Source organism: Neltuma alba, unplaced genomic scaffold (assembly GCF_004799145.2).
Source record: "Neltuma alba isolate B1F8T4 unplaced genomic scaffold, ASM479914v2 tig00011414_pilon, whole genome shotgun sequence".
NCBI classification, from domain to species: Eukaryota; Viridiplantae; Streptophyta; class Magnoliopsida; order Fabales; family Fabaceae; genus Neltuma; species Neltuma alba.
The window spans coordinates 477550-490794 of NW_021636098.1; positions in this window are offsets into that span (position 1 = coordinate 477550).

Here is a 13245-nt window from a genome sequence, read left to right on the forward strand (position 1 = left end):
CAAACAATAGGTTATTTACAATAATCATGTAGCAATTAAAAAGAAATTCCTGTGCATAATACTCAGTTTTTCTCAAATTTCCACTTTTTCTTGACTTCTGTGATTTTTCGCGTGTGCTGCTATAATACTCAAAACTGTTGAACTATTAGGAACATTTGTTTACTTGTTGTGGTAGTACTTGTTCAAAAGCTACATAACAACCAATTTTTTTCTCAAACTTTAGCATCATGCTTTTTTAGTTGTGGGAATATTTGCTTACCGCAATGCCCACTTTTGTTGAAAATCGCCCAATTTTGTGCATGCTTTCTGGTTGTACATATAGAACTTCGACATAGAAGAGGTATCAGGCTCGGCAAATACAAGGTTAAAATAAAAATAAAAGAGACTAGTACCAATATGCTCATCAATTCGAAAACTAGATAAAATACTAATCTATTATGTTAATATTACTTCTGATCCTAATTATAAGACCTCATTTATAGTTTACGAGGTCTTATAATTAGGACTGTAGGTAGTATAAGGACATTTCCACACGGATCATAAAATTCATGAACCAAAAAGCACAACAAATGTTTCCATGATACACTTCTTAACTTAGATTTAAGCATATCAATTCTCTCCTCTATTTTTTTGCTAACAGTTGTGAATTAGTCAAGTATGGTTGTCCCATTATCTTTAAGCCTGGCGGCTTGAATGAAAGTTCAATTTGATGTGGAACTATGGCACCATTACCGCCAATAAGTTCAGTTCTACTTTCTTGACCATTTGAAATTTGAAGGTATCTCTTTCTCATTTTCCTCACTTATGGAATGGGAAAATGTGTCTCCAAATTAGCATAATAATGTTCCATATATACAGTGTTGAGCAATTCCCTATTGAGGTACTGCCTCAAATGGCACTCCAAGCTAAAGAAAAGTTGTACAAATTAAGTACTAGCTATTAATAGATGAATGCAGTTATAAAAGAGTGACCTAAGTCACTTACATACTGAGCTCTCTTCTTGTAGGAACTCCTTCTTGGGTCTGTTTGCATCCGCGTTTGTTGACCCAAAAGCAGCTTAAATTTTAAAATAAGCTGGGTTGAGCACTAATGTCCATTTGGGAGAGCTTAAAACTTATTAGGCTTATTTATTTTTTAAGTGTCTGAACGCTGGGCTGAAATAAGCTTGGAGCAGGAGCTTATCAATTATTTGAGAAGAGCTTATAATAAATTAGCCGTTGTGCGTGTCAGGCATTGGATTCTTTTTTTTCTCTCCCATCCAGCTTTTCCCTCTCACGAGCATCACTTCCTTTGTTTTTCACCTAGAAGTCCTACCCCATCTCTGTTGCTATCGCCCCGCAGAAGGTCCCTCCCTGGTCGCCATGAGCTATGATTTGTCATCGTCGTGAGCTCAGCGTGGTGGGTGTGAGGTGTGCGTGGCCCGCTGGAGGCTGCTTCGTCCTCGTAAGTCTGAGCTGGTCCTGCCATTTGTAACCGAGATCGTCGCCGTCTACCTGTGCTTTCGAGCTGTGTGTGGAGATCTTGCCTTGCCAGTCTGATACATCATGGGATCTACCTCTGGCAGCCTTTGATTGGGTTGATCTGTTACAGGTTGGGCGGTAATTTTTTTCCTTTCTTTTCTAGTTTGATCTGTGATTGAATTTGCTGTTACTGGTGGAAGCCTTAACATTAAAGCTTGAAAATTGGTTTAATTAGGAGTTCTCCGTCACCGCTTGTTGTTTTATAATTTTTTTCCTTCTGGTTTTTTGTGGTCCTCTGTTTCTGGCTGGTGGTTGTTTTTATTTTTTTCCCTTCTAGTTTTTCATGGTTGCCTGCCTCTGCTCGCCGGTGGTGTGATATTTTTCTCATCGCCTTCGTGGTTTTTGTGGTCCTCTGTTTCTGCTAGCCGGTGGTTCTTTTTTTCCCTCTTCTGGTTTTTCGTGGTCGCCAGCCTCTGCTCGCTAGTGGTCTGATCTTTTTCTCCTTCCCTTCGTGGTTTTGATCATCTTATCTGAGTTGTTGAGGTGAATTAACAGTTGTTTGTTAGAGCAATGGATCTGCGTAGAGCTTGTGATGATTAGTCTGGATATGCGATTGTGTACACCGGATATGTGATTGTGTATACATGCATATGAGCTTGTGTATATGTGTATATCAGATTGTGTTACATTGGTCATTCGGTTGCAATAGTGTTGGAATTTTGAAAGAAAAATGTACAAAAAATTTCTAGTTTCCGTTGGTGTAAATCCAATAACTTCAATTTCCAATTTCATATGAAAAAGACTTTCCCATTGGTAGCAAATGCTTATCCATTAAGCAGGGAAAATTCTATTCAATGTCAAAATTAAAAAGACTTCTTGTTCCTAATATATTAATTTTTATGACTTCTGGCTTTTATGTGAAGTAGATTGAAGAAAGTAATTTTAAAACAATTTTTTAGTCCTTTTAATTAAGTTTTTAACAACACAATTAACTACAAAATTGTCTTCCCTAATTAAGTTTCTATTAATTAAGTTATTATTAATTAAGTTTATGTTAAAATATGGCAGTTCTAATTCAAAGATGCACAATTGTTTTTCAAACAATAAGAAAAATAATTGATTAATTGAGTTTTGAAAAAATTTTCACAACCAATTACCACTAATTAAATGTTTATAGTTTAAAAAATTTTTGAATAAGAAAACAAAATAGCTTTTGCAAGTACAATGTGTTAATTAATATTTTATGACTTCATAATAATAATTGGAGTTTTAATAACAAAAGCATTTACAATAATATTAAGAAAATAATATATATGTTTGTTTGGTGATTGCATAATATGGCTTTTATTATTATATATTTAGGGTTTTGGTTGATTCAGTTAGTTTTCTTTCTATCAAAAGGCATAGAGAAATAGACAATGATCAGGGAAAAGCGACATGGGATCCTTACACGACAAAGATTCTAATCGATGTTTGCGCCGAGCAAATTGTGCACAAGAAACGACAAGGAACATCATTTACAAGGCCCGATTGGGGGAAAATTGAAAAGAACTTTTAAGAAAGGAGCGGGAGAAAGTATGACAGGAGGCAATTGAAAAATAAATTTGATATATTGAGAAAAGATTGGAAGTTGTGGGATAAACTTATGTCTGGAGAGACTGGGATTGGTTATGATGTAGCTACAAATAGGATTTTGGCCTCCGATGAGTGGTGGCAACAAAAATTACTGGTAATTATTTGCGCTGGTTGAGTTTTAATTTTGAATATCCATTAAGACTTCATTTAATTTTGCCTAATTATGTTAATGTAATGTAGGTTGACCCTAATTTCAAGAAATTTAGACAGCAGGGGTTGATGTTTGCATCAGATCTGTAGAAAATATTCAAAGATATTGTGGGTTCAGGAGACTATATATACACATCATCAGCCTCACAGCCCCAGTCGACACCTGTGACACAAGCCAATACAGAAGAGGAGGAGGATGTTTATAGAGTCAACCTGGACCAATAAGAAGGGTCAAGGGACAGTAAGGATGAAAATTTCGGAGTTGACCCAACAGCCAGTGTAGGGTTCACAGATGACTTCGCCGGTTGCAACTTAAACACCCCGCGAGTACTGGACCAAGTGGCTCAGGAAGCTATGAAAAGAGGAAGAGGGGTGAGACGTCTGATGCAAAGAAGAAGAAAAAAGTTACTGCGTCTACTAAAATTTCTGATAGCCTTAGTGTTATAGCAGCTACTTCTGACTAGTGACCAGCAGCACCGGTTGAAGATCCCCAAGTAGATGACAAGGTTTTAGCATACCTGACTACCGTTGAGGAGCTTAAGGGTAACAATCAACTATATAATGCATGTGCCAAGATGCTTACGTAGTTGAGGTGGGCTAGGCGAGCCTATTTGGGGTTTATGCATGATAGAAGCAAGTTGTTGGTGTGGTTAATACCAGCAGCACAAGACCCAGACACATGGAAGGGACTTGTAGAATAGGATTTAGTTTAGGATTTAGTTGTTGCACTTGTTAACTTGAACTGATTGCTGTTTGAACCTGAACTGATGTGACCTGTTGTAGGAATTTTATTAATGACTATGTAATATATTTATGCTAATTCTACTTGTCATCTATATGTTTGGTTTTTCTATTTGCGGTATGAAAATTATTTACACTTTGTTTAGTGTAGTCCTTCTAATGCTTACACTTTGTTGTCATCATAGTTACAGGGTTAACTCCAAAAATAGCTAATTGGAATGATGATTCACCATGGAATGAAGATATTTTGAGGGATTGGAATAACGATTCACAATGGAATGAAGATGACCATCATGATTAATGAGGAATTAATACAATATGAAGCATTAGGTGCATTGATTGGTCATTATTGCGAAATGTATATGTTTAAACAACCCTACAGAACTAGTAAGCAGACAGGAAATTTATGGGTACAAGGCATTATGAATGGGCATGATGATCGATGTCTTGAAATGTTTAGAGTGGATAAACATGTTTTCCACCTCTTCTGTACTAAATTGGAGGAACATGGTTTATGAAAGTCTAAGTATGTAGGAATTGAAGAAATGGTCGTGACGTTTTTAAACATGGTTGCACATGGACAATGCAATAGGATGATCCAGGAACGATTTCAAAGTTTAGGGGAAACTGTAAGTAGGCACTTTCACAATGTACTGCAGGCTTGCCTTAGCCTATCAAGTGAACTTGTTCGACCCATAGATCCTATATTTTGTGAAACTCATAGAAAAATTGAGAATGATCCACGTTATCATCCATTTTTTAAGGACACAATCAGAGCAATTGATGGCACTCACATACCATGTGTTGTCCTCGCTACAAAACGAGATAAATTTATTAGCAGAAAGGGAAATCCATCATAAAATGTCATGGTTGTATGTGATTGAGATATGTGTTTCACTTTTGTCTTGGTAGGATGGGAGGGATCTGCACATGATGCTCATATATTTGACAGTACTATTACAAATACATCTCTAAATTTCCCTCATCCACCTCCAGGTATATGTTTATATGTTCCAATCACGCACGTTTCTAATTACTTCATATTTTTATTCATTTCACAATGTCTCAAATTGTTTCATGAATTGTTAGGGAAATATTACTTGGTTGATGCAGGATATCCAACACCAAATGGATATCTAGGTCCATACAGATCTGAGTGCTACCACCTTCCTGACTTCCGACGACAAGCAGGATTCCAAAATAGTAACAAAGCCTTCAATTATTATCATTCCAATTTAAGGTGCACAATAGAAAAAACATTTAGTATTTGAAAGAATAGATTTCAAATCCTACGAAATATGCACAGTTACAACTTCCAAACACAAGTGTATTTGGTTTGTGCAACAATGGCCATTCATAACCTTATAAGGAGACATTCAAGCTCTGACTTCTATTTTCAATAAGTTGAAGATGGTAATGTAGTTGGCGAACATGATCAAGTTGAAGTTAGTCGACCATCGTCTTCAAATATCAATTCACAGTCTTCATCACATATGAATCGCATCCATGATGCAATCAGAGACCAAATTATCCATAGCTTATTAATTAATTAATTAATTAATTATGTAATATTATTCTTTCATTTCACTTTGTCGCAATACTGCAAATTAGAGTTCAAAACATTTTTATCCATTCAAATTATGTTTCGCTTTTATTTGCCTCTTTTTTTTCCATTTCTATGATGTTTTCAAATTTAATTCACTTAATCAATTTCACTTATTTATATTAAATTAATTTAAATTTATTGTCTTATGTCAATTTTTTTTTATCATGTTTCACTTTATATTTACAATATTTTTTATGATTTCTCTAAAGTTTTTAATTTTAATTCACTTATTAAATTTCACTTCTTCATTATATTATCTCAATTCCTTCTTCTTCTTTTTTTCATATTTCACTTTACATTTAAAACATTTTATATGATTTTTTTAAAATTTTAAAATTTACTCCACTCATTAAGTTTTATTGTATTATTTGAAATCAATTTTTTTATCATGTTTCATTATTCATTAAAACTCATATCCATTTTGATAATTTTCAACTAAACTTACTTTTACTCAACTATAATCCAAGCAAGCTTTTACCAATCTCACTTTTGCAAACTAATTTTTCTGAACTCCAATCCAAACACAATTCAGCTTATCCAATTTAACTTTTACCAACTTCACTTTTCTATAAGCTACTTTTCCTATAAGCTGCTTTTCCAATCGTTGATCCAAACGGGCACATTGATAATTTGGCTGTTAGTGTATTTTGTTGAGTTTGTGCTTGTTGAGTGATTTGACTCTCTTCTGTTGGATGGGAATGGCATTGTTTGTTTGTCGATGGACGACACTACGTGAAACATCAACTATGCGTTATTGATTACTAGTTAAGAGAAAATTAATAAGAGAAAATTGTTGATTATAGGTTCTACATTAAACAGCAGAATTTTTTTAATTTTTTTTCAATAAGTCCTAATTCATAATTTTAATAATATGTAGAATAAATTATAAAAATTTTGAAATCAAACTCGTAAAACTATCACATTTGGTAGCAAAAATAGATTTAATTTTGACTAGTGGAAACCTGACCATAGTGAAACCACAGAGAATTTTATAAACAGATTTTGGAATGTTCTAGTAGACTTTTTATTGACTATTATGTTTCAAAGCAATGTTGCTGAGTGAAAGGTCAAGGGAAAATAAATAAGGTTTCTGACCCCAAAAAAAAATACAAAGTAATTGTGTGTGTGTGGAATTACTGACAAATTTGTATGCTATACTATATAATCGAAGATAAATCTACTCTCTTACAACTTGATTTGTTGTGCCTCTCTTACCTACACTCATATATACTCCCTTCGGTCTTTAACATAAGAACTAATTGATTAATTTAAGTATATTAAGATAATTGATTAAGATAGTTATTTATAATAAATACGTGTTGTTTTTCTTAAAATACCCTTGCTACAAATGTGTATGAGCTTAAATTACTATGTAATGAAACATTTAACATATACAATTATTACAAGGACTATCTTGGAAAAAATAGATAAATATGAGAGACAAAGTGGATTGGAATTTTATATTTAGAACCAAATTAAAAGTTAGACTAGTTCTTATATTAAAGATCAGATGTAATATATTGTATCTGCTTCCAAAACCTAACATGGTCAACTTTTAGTTGTTGGCTTTAATATTCAACTATGATCATGTGATGCATTTTGCGGAGCAGTTCCCATCTTTCTCTTCATACTCGCTTCTTCAATTTTGTTTCTTTGTTTTTTTTTTTTAAGGTCTTTTGAGCAACTTACAGACGGGTATATAGAGGCTGAAAATTCTTTATCTTTCAAAATGTTTGACCCTTACGAAAAGAAATTTTATACCATAACTAGCTAGGTATGTGGTCTTATAACAATATTGTGAAATGTGAGTGTTGGCTTCAATTTTAGCATGAAACTAATTGCATGTTGATAAGGAATCTAATCAATTCCCATGCCATACAAGTACATAACTAATTGCATGTTGAATTAGTTGAATTAAATAGACACTTAACACTAGGTTGTCAAGTAGTTATGATCATAATCGCTGCAAATTTAAAATTTTTCCAGCGGTTCTTTGAACCGTTACTATAACGGCTACAAAATTCACATTTTTCTTATAAATACCTCCTAACCTACTTACCATTTGTTCTCTTCTTTTCCTCTTCTTCTTCCGACTTTCCTCTTCTTATTTCACTCTCATTTATGTTTCAGTCATTTTATCAGAGGTAAATATTAAATATTAATTGATTATGTATATCTTTTTTATTTATATTAATTTTATCCTTTTTTTTAACTTTTTTTCCCCTCTTCTTTGTAGATTCATACCACAAGATTCATATTTCTATCTTTATGTGTTCAACAGGAACTACTCAATTTATATAATATCTATTTATAAATTATTTATTATAGACTAAAATAATTTTTAATCACTAATAATAACACATTAGAATGTAAATTTCTAATAAAATATACAAATTACGAAAAGTATGGATATTTTACATTTTTAAACTAGTCATATATTTTTTAAATGCTTGATAAATAAGAATCAAATTATGCAAATGAAAAGACTCAATTACAAAAAAAAAAATATTTCTTTTACTGGAAATGTACATTGAACTGCCGTGAAATTTTGTATAGGGGTTTCAAACTGATGAAACTTGAATTTAAATTAAAAAAATTTGCAGCAGTTATTAAAAACCACTACAAATTTGAAATCATCCAACGTCTGTAGTGGTTTTTAATAATTGCTACGAACCCTAAACAGTTGTAGAGATTTTTACGAACTGCGAAATATTTGAATTTTTTTGCTCTAGATTTGCAGCGGTTCAAAATCACTGCAAATTTAAAAATAAACCGCTACAAATAACCGTACTTCCTGAATATATCTGAATATATTTGTAGCATTGTTGACCACACTTCTAGTGGTTTGTCAAAACTGCGGCAAATTACATTTGGAACACCCATTTTAGAAGTGGTTTTTAAAACCGCTGCAAACACAATTGTAGCAGTTTTACAATCCGTTCTCGTCCATGCTCGAGGATGTTTTATTTCATAATCTCTGTTGCTTGGCCTTGGCACTCCTTGCTTACTGCAGGCATATCGATAACAAGCAATGATAATCTTGTCCTTTTTGCTATAGGTAAAATTGTGCTTCTTAACATTGAAGCCCATTCTACCTCCATAATTGGTCAAAAATTAGTGTGCGTCATTTAAACTTTCAAACTCAAGACCTATTATGGGTGTAAACTCGACATCCATTTAATAAAATCTAGACAAACATCAAACGTCATAGATAAAAATAACATCAAAACTCATTCTATTGCTATTCGAAATTCAGAATTGCACATCAATATTTTTTCTCAAGACTCATGTTAAAAATTTTTCTCATTCTTATTATATATAATAGTCTGATGGGTGTTGCTATATTCTCTGGAAAAATAAAAGGCCTTTTAAAACAAATAAACAAATGCTTTAATAGAACATAGTTGACAATGATATATTGAAGTTGCAAAAAGCAATGCTGCAACAGAGCGACTTCGTACAGGGAAGATGAATAAAAAATATAAGATTAACCAATAAATCCAAACACCCTTCAAAGCTATTTTCCCTTTTCAGCATTTTTCCATGAAAACCCTAAATGACAGGTTTTTTATCATAATATCCTATTTGAATCATTTTTACACTCATAAACATAAAAACAAAAAAAAAAACAAAAAACCAAAACTATCAAAAGCATGCCTTAAACTTTATACTTACCTCAGTGGAGCTTTCCCGCGCTTCCCTTCGAACACCATCGACAACGCCTTTGTTATTGCGTGAGGAAGATGATGCCTAAGCTTTAAAAGATAATTGATGGTTGTGATTTAGTGCATGAATGAGCAGTCAGATGCGCTCAATGAAAACAAAGTCGTTTTAATTAGTAAAATGTTTTCAAACACTAGATTAATTTAATGGCTAAGATCTGGCACTGCTGATGGGATATCAGAGAAGGCACATTCGACACCCCTGTCCCAAAAATGCAAGTTCACACGGACTAGTATAAACTGATATGAATCAGTCATAACCTGGATAACCCACACTACTAGAAAAAACACCTTTAACAGTGGTTAAAATGGACTTTCCATGACAGTTTTGCAAGCATAGTGAATTCCATCGACGTTGGAAGGAGAATATTAAATGATGGTTTTTATATAAAACGCCACAGAAAGTAAACTTTCTACGGCGGTTTTATTTAATAAACCACCATGGAAAGACAATTTTTTATGTAACCAGTGTCAAAAAAATTTTAATGGTGGTTATTCGGTTATACAAATAACTGCCATTAAAAACTGTATTTTTTTTAAAACATTTAGCGTAAATTTCCTATACAATCTCCCTGCAATTTATAGACCCAAGTACAACCAGTAGAGCAAAAGAATATGCAAAACCATTTCAAGACGTTTATCCCAACACTAACATCCAATTCTTATTCAAGCACCTACACATTATAATCAACAACTACTCAACTAGTTAATAATCAAACAATGAACTAAAATGTAATAAATGACTCAACTATTTCACATTTTCAAAATTCTCAAGAAATGTTGTTAACAAAGTATCGCTCATCAAGTTGATTTCCTCGGTATCGTATGATACACTATCTTAGAATGCCTGTAAATTAAAAATAACATAATCATTAGTCAACTTGATAAAAAATGTGAAAAGAATTGAAGAATTACATGTGATGTAATTAACCTATATTCACCTTGTTTAACTTTTTAGTAACCTCTATCTCAATGATGTCATTCATATAGCGGATGACATAACATCCGCATTCAATAGTTTTAGATTGATAACGGTACTAATAAAATGAAATATAAAATTGAATATCTGACTTTGATTATCTAAAATTTTTTTTTATAAACATTAACTTTGATTATTGAAAATAGTTATAAGCATATACTTAGCTCAAAACAACATACTTGTGAGAGAATCCATCTGGATGGTGCTTTATTTTTCTCCTTAGCCACAACATTGAAACTATGAAAAGGCCTATCATCAATAAGAAGAAAATGATATTAGAGCACATTTTTATAAACTTTACATGTAATAAATATATAAACATAAACTCACGTGTCAATAACATCTCTGGTTTTTTTTTATGGATCTCCACAGAGGGAATCAAACTAATAGACTTTGTTATCAAAAGGGGCAAAAATAATTAGTGTCCAATGATAATTGCAAAATATAAACTATATTAATTATAATATTGTATATATAACTTGTGTATCTCAAATACAAGAATATATTTACCCTTCCATGTAAAGTACAAAATATAATTTCTTTTTCGTCTGAGTTATTGTGGTCATCATATAGATCAACTTTGCTTCCACAGTATTTATTATTTTCTACACCTTTTGAGGACGCATAAAGTCATATGTGCCTTCAAGTCCTTTATACTGACAGACAAGAGTAAAGTGCATGTTGTTCAAATAAAAAACATTAGGACATATATAAGTATAACATGAAATAAGAAAATGATATTGTAACTTGCAAAATAGCCAGCTGCATGAGAACTATACCCAGCTCCTCAAAGTTCAGAAAGTCGGCCCATCATCAAGTCTGAAAAGTTATCAATAGCAGCTCATTATCAAGGCCAATTCATGTGTATTAAAGTTCCAAAGAAGATGATGAAAGTTGTAACTTCGCAGATAGGCTTTGGGCTGCTCTTGAAACTGACGATTTAAATACCTTTTGGGATGACAAGAAACTCGACATGGGTGATTCTACCATTCCACAACACTTTCTCAAAGCAATTCAAATATCTTGCATTTCCGTTGTTGTCTTCTCCAGAAACTATGCTTCTTCTATATGGCGCCTTGAGGAATTCTCTGAGATTGGTGGGCGCATTCATGAACCACGGTACATTGTTTTCCCAATTTTCTACGTTGTCAATCCATCCGAGGAACAAAACCAGAGTAAAAACTTTTAGAATGGAGATGTGCTTTGGCTGAAATCAAAAGGGTTGCTAACCATATGATCATGAAGGTCCACATATGAAGTTTTGATGAACTGGATTATTATAGCAGGGAAATATTTCTAGACATTGTATGTTTTTTCACAAGGAAGGAGATTGTATATGCAGAAGGAATTTTAAATAGTTATAAATATCTTGCTAAAGGAATTAGTCACGTGAGGCGGCATATGGAACTTTTAATTGAAAAATCACTCATGACCATTATAGATTAAAAAAAAAAACAAATGCATGGTCTATTGCAAGAAAAGGGAAGGGAAATTGTTCGGTGTGATTTCCCTTTCATGCCAAAAAGGTGGAGGAGATTGTGGGATTTTAATGATATTTTTCGTGTTATGCAAAATGACACTGTAAGTTTTACTCACATTTTTCTGCTCTTCTTTTGTTTTTTTTTTTTGGTTGAAACATATGTACGAAAGTTGAAGCCATTTTACTTTTCATCAGTGTGTGTGTGATTCTCTGTTTATTCTCAGGCTTCTCAAGCAGTTAAGCAATAGTCTTGGATTTAGAAGATTCACAAAAAAAGTGCATTAAGGGTCCAAGCTTTATCAAATATGGGCAATCTTAAACTACTCATATTTCATAACGTGAAGTTTTGTGGATCCCTCAAGAATCTTTCAAATGTGCTTCGAGATGTTTCATAGTACCAATACCCTTTCACTTGTTTGCCATCAAGTTTGGTGCCACATAATCTCATTGAATTGATTTTGCCTGATAGCTCCATTACAAATATATGGGACTGAGAAAAGGCACCAGATATAGGGGTAGGAGATCGAGAAGTACTTGATAGTTGCATCTTGGGGAGAACGGAAAGAGGTATGGTAATGCTACTGTGTGTGTGTTGTGAACTCAGATTTGAATTATGCAATCAAAATCACATTTTGACCCCTCTATTGTTTATCTTTTCAAAGCTCAAATTCAATTCTTAATTTCAAGAGGGGAAAGATACAAACAATCACCTGATAGCTGCATCACCAATATATGGGAAAGAGATAAGGCAATATTATTTTGCGGGCACATGTTTGGAGGTTGTAATTTAATTATCCAATCAAAATCATGATTATGGATATTGGTTGGTTGATTTTCCGTTACGCTTTTTTCATCCACTGACTTCACCTTTGAGAAGCATGAATCTTAGTAGCCGTGTCATGAAAAGATAGGATGATATGGTATATTGTTATGTGTGTGAAACTACGTAGTTGAATTATACAATCAAAATCATGATTATGGATATTGTTTTGTTGATTTTCTATTACGCTTTTTTCATCCACGGACTATCCCTTTGCGAAGCATGAATCTTAGTAGCCACGCCACAAATAGATAGGAAGGAGATATGGTAATGCTATATTATGCGTTTGTGGAACTCACAGTTGAATTATACAATCAGCACAGTGAGTGCAGATATTGTTTGGCTCATTTTCTACTTCGTTTTTTTTTTCATCCACAGACTTTCCCTTTGAAAAACATGGATCTTAGTGGCTCCAAAAATTTGATCAAGATGCCAGATTTCACACGATTTCCAAATCTTGAGAGATTAGACCTTGAAGGATGTACTAAATTATCACATCTTGATGTATCTATTGCTTATCTTTCAAAGCTCAAATTCTTAAATTTGAGTAGTTGTATTAATCTTGTTAGTATTCCCACTCACTTATTCTTTCTACCCTCTATAGAAGTTCTAAATTTAGCTTGTTGCTCCAAATTTGCATCCTGTTTGAAGT